The sequence below is a fragment of the Magnolia sinica genome, chromosome 9 (genome assembly GCF_029962835.1).
Source record: "Magnolia sinica isolate HGM2019 chromosome 9, MsV1, whole genome shotgun sequence".
Lineage (NCBI taxonomy): Eukaryota > Viridiplantae > Streptophyta > Magnoliopsida > Magnoliales > Magnoliaceae > Magnolia > Magnolia sinica.
The window spans coordinates 50868743-50873781 of record NC_080581.1 but is presented as its reverse complement, the minus strand read 5'-3'; the positions used below and the strand labels follow the sequence as shown (position 1 = coordinate 50873781).

Sequence of the window (5039 nt, the reverse complement as noted above, 5' to 3'; positions counted from 1 at the left end):
CATCATCTGGACTTGATTTTTGAGGTGATGGTCAAGTCCAACATGGTAACCATATCTGTCTAAGATCATCGCTATCGAACTTTCGACGCACGGTCCAGGTCCGAACCAAAGCTTCTAAAAATTCCCAAGAGCAATTGGATTTAGCGTTGAATCCCAGATTTCAGAGTAACATAGCGTTAATGATTCTACAGGTTTTGAGTCATGCAGATCAAATTTAAAGTGATTGATGCTAATTTCACAAGCATTCGAGTTTAGCGCTAAGTAACCCACAAATAACTTCTAAGAAAAATAGAGGTAGTACTCGGGTCTTGGCACGAAATTTTTCAGGTCATTACATAAACACATTCAACCATCCACCATAACTCCAGTAATTATAGTGGTTCGCTTGTGTGTACACCAACTGTTAGAAAAGTAGCCACACAACTACTCCACTCCCAATCTCCTCACGCTCGGGATATTGGCTTTCACTATGAAATAGGTTTTCCAAGGTTCACCCAAAACCTTCACGATTGTGTTTTCAAAAGGGCTACCACAATTAAAAACCCCACTCATTGAGATTTTCTGGCTATCTCAGTCAAAACCAAAAATGAAAGTTTTTTGGCAATCTTACAAACCAAAATACAAAAAATTGAAATGTACTTATCTGAGGATTCTTTTGATGAAGCCCGATAAAACCAATTCGATGTAGATGTTCAATGTCCAAACTCACATATGAAAGGGTTCTTAGGTCTAAATGATTTTTTGATTAAATTAACCTGGGCTAGCTTGATTTGATTTTGATCTTAAAAGGGTAAAATCAATATTCCCTTTTTCAAAAGAAATAGAATTAAATAGAGATCACAAAATCAAATGCAAAAAAGCTATTAAAAGAATCTTAAATACTAACCAATTAACTTCTCGAATGTGGGGACAAGTTTTCTCAAAGTTGTGACTTGAATATCTTGGAATGAATTGAAAAACTCTAAAAATCGTTCTCAATTTATATGCAAAAATACTGTTCACTCAACTGGCCCAGTGGTCGGTTCGACTGGTCGAAAAACCAAAAACAATTCAAAATTTTGAGTGCGATAAGATAAGATTGTTACTTAACTAATAGAGTGGCTTGCTCGACTGGTCGAGCCTTGCACTCGACTGGTCGAGTGATATCCCTTTATTTCACCTAAAATTTTAAAAATTCACTTCAATTTTTACTAGGGTTACTAACCTTCAGGATCTAACAGAAATTTCAAAAATTCACAACAAATCTTGGACTGGTCAAGAAAATTCTTAGACTGGTCAAGCCAGTACTTGGACTAGTCGAACCATGACTAGGACTAGTCGAAGTATGACATATAAAATTATCAAATGACTTATGATATAAATGCAAATTGTATGACCTATCCTAAGGTCAAACAAACCTTATTTGGGAGATGGAATCATCACATATCATTCTCTTGATATAGTTAAAGCATGAAGACTTGATCTAGTGCTTGAACTTCTTGATGTTGTTCTTGAATCTCTTAATCTTGTACTTAAACTTCTTGATGTTGTTCTTGAGTTTCTTGATCTTGTACTTGAACTTCTTAAACTTGAATTTGAACTTCTTAATCATGTACTTGAATGTAGGCAAGGATGACATGAAGTTGATCTTACAAAAAAGCTACACAAGATACAGATTCCAAGAAGTTTTGACACTACAAAATTTGACATACCTAGGAGCTAGATAAGATAGCATTTACATGTAGTCGACCCATCTACTTATTTAGCATATTAATCCTTACAGTACTTGCACTATATCTTCACCGTGTTGTTCTTTACTGTTACTTCTTCAAAATCTTCCCACATCATCGATCTTTTTTTTTCAATTTACTGAACTCTGGTTGGTAATCTCAATGGGCACCTCTTTATCTTATAGACCTAATACTTTATCCAAAATCATCGGTGAAGTGACTGACAAACCGCCGGGAGTATTGAGAATTTCCCTACTAGTCATCTACTAATTGAAATGTACTAAATTAGACTAGTACTATAATGCCTTGAAAGTATATACTAAACTCTAAATTAGTCACCCATCCAAGGTTGGATAGATTGTAATACTTTCATATTCTCATTTAAACGCCCACGATAAAATTTCGACAGCATCTCCCTGTCTTTTCAGAAAAGTTGATCTTCCATTTCATTTCCATGCCAAATATCTAAGCAATCACTATGCCAAAGTCGCGGATTTGCGACGGATGTAATCCATCATAAAACTAAATAAACGACGGATTTCGTCCGTTGCTTGGTCCATCGCTGTTTACTGGGTTTTTTTTCGATGGATAAAATCCGTCGTTTAATCTGCAACGGAAGGTCCGTTGAAGATTACCGGTGGATAAGATCTGTCGCAAAAAATAAAAAATTTGTCACTGAAATTCTAAAAAATCCACTCAAATTATTCGTCATTTAAAATATTAATGATGGATAAGGTCTATCGCTAATATGAGGAGAGTGACGGACTCAAATTCGTCGATTTCAACTTGTTCAGAAATCAGTGACAGATTCGATCCATTGCTAAAATATCTATAAATTTTTTTAAAAAAATTGTCTTCAGATTTTATTTATTTATTTATTATTATCATTATTTTTTAATCTTACACCTTATAGTCATTTAAATAATAATTCACATGATTGTTTAATAAGAATCCCATGCACAAAATTGGTAACAACTCAATTTATTAAAGAGGAAATGACTAAATGGGGCCATTTGAATGGACTACTACAGGTACACCTTTCTTTTCATTATTTTAAATTTGTCATTTGTTGAAAGGGTAGTGAGATTAGAAGGGGTGAAAGGGGCACCATGCCAACATGCCAACACTTGCATGAGCAACATTGATGGTTAGATAATATATGAGTTGTGGTCTATATTCAACATATGTGTGGCCCACCCAATGAGTGGACTGGCTTGGACTTGAGATAGGGCATGCTCATGTTTGGGAACCATTTAACTAATAGGGTTAGATTGGCTATTTTAAGACATTTATAATTGATTGATGATTTTTAATTGATCAGATAATTCAAATCAAACCATAATTAAGAAAAAATTATAATAGACAATATGTAACCTGTAGGACAAAGAAATCATCTTCAGCCAAAATGGATTCGCAACAACCAAATAACTCTTTCATGTATTCATGGCAAACTCCTATCATCTCACTACAATTATAAAAAAAAAAAAAAAAAAAAAAAAAAACACCAGTTGGGGAATGCAATTTAATTCTGCCTGTTAAAAGCTGATTGAGTTTTAGCAGTTGCTGGGAAATCACCATGATATAATCTTATCATATTTCTGAGAGCTTGGCAGTTGGCGATAGTCACATAGAAGGAATTTTATCTTAACCTGAAAACATGATTAATTAAAATTAGAATGTCAACCAAACATGTCTTATAAAACCAACTTTAAAATATTTGGCAGTCTTGGAAGATTGATTTTCAAGAAAACAGTATCCATCAGTATTCTTCATCTCTAGATTCCACTTAAATACAACTAAAAAAAATAAAAATAAAGGGATCAATCAATCTTTGAGCATTTGGTTAGTAATCCATTTTCACTGAGATCACAAATTTGTAAATAGAATTTTGAATAAAATAAACTACCTGGAGGCCAGCTTCTTTCACTTTCCTTTCTGCATATTTTAGCTACTCCTCGGACAATGTGATGCCTATGTATTTACAACCAGTTCTCTTAACAACTTCTATAGCTAGGCTTCCCTAACCACAACTAATCTTAAGAATTTTGTGCCTGGCATTGATTCTTGCCTAGATCATTTTGAAAAGTACAGATAAAGTCAGATAAGAAAGTAATAGATGGAAACCCATCCAAATACTATTTAAATAGAATAGTTGGTGATAAGGGCCTCACCTTTTCAATCAGGAGAGAGATTTTTCGTAGCTATGTGACCTTTAAATCTTCATCCTTGCTCTTTCAAATGGTTCAAACATGGAAGTTAGAATCCTATAAATTGCACCCATCACATACTAGAAATAAAGGATTAAATTGAATAAAGATGGTTTCGCAAGGAATTGATACACACCTTAAATATAGCGCATGAATATGTCATTGTTTCATCCAAGAACAGCGCAAAGAGGTCATTACTCTAGAAGCATGAAAGTTAAGGACAGACCATTAAATTATATTTTGTTATAATACAAAGTACAATAACATCATGATAAACATGAAGAGAGATAGTAAGGCTATGTTTAGAAACCATGGATTCCATGCCAAACAGTGGAAACGGGTTTTCCTTTGAAGTGACTATTCATATTGTTTGAATAGTAAAGAAAAGGGTGGGATTCTACCAAGAAATCATTACACTTTCATTATTTGGATTCTTAGCACAAAAACTAGATGCATTTTGTGAGAGGAATATGGGATTTCCACTTATTACACAAACAAGAACTCAAAGTTGGAATCCATTTTTCAATGGTTCTCATGGAAATCATCATCGGATAATTATTTATTTATTTATTTTTCCCTTCTCTTGCCTTGGATTCCACTTATCCAAACATGGCCTAAATGAAAGACCCACGATACATTGCTCAAATTGTAGTATATGAGCAAACCATGAATCACTGGAATGATTCAACTTAGGTAATGTCAAAGAATGCACTAATGGAACTTGTATCCTACAGCTCCTACAGCAAGAATCCAATACAATATCTAAGTCACATTTTGCAATAGTAGATGCCACTATAGTGAAATAAGCAAGGTGGATGGCAGATGAGTAACTTTTTACAACTGGATGAATAACTTTTTACATGTAAGTGAATTACTTGCAGAGGAACTAGAGTAATAACTTTCAGCAGACTTGTTCGTATTCAATGCTGCTCATCTAGTTGTCCTATTATCTGATGGACCATGCTCTTATATCTAGGTGATCAGATGATCCTATCCATCTAATGATGAAAGATGGAGAACTATAACCGACAGTCAAAAGTTGAAGTGCCCATGACTGTGTGTCAGAATTGTAAACATGGATTGATGTATCCCATTGAATGAAATCACCAGGCACTTGCTTAGA

General features: G+C 34.1%; 1 long non-coding RNA gene across 1 annotated transcript; it reads right to left on the bottom strand.

Annotated features, from left to right (window-relative positions):
- Nucleotides 1-3284: 3284 nt before the first annotated feature.
- Nucleotides 3285-4321, bottom strand: LOC131256303 (uncharacterized). The gene is made up of 4 exons (XR_009176731.1): nucleotides 4053-4321; nucleotides 3881-3940; nucleotides 3616-3777; nucleotides 3285-3358 (listed from the first exon to the last, which is right to left on the bottom strand). It is a non-coding gene; the product is annotated as an uncharacterized LOC131256303 (long non-coding RNA).
- Between the last annotated feature and the right edge of the window lie 718 nt (nucleotides 4322-5039).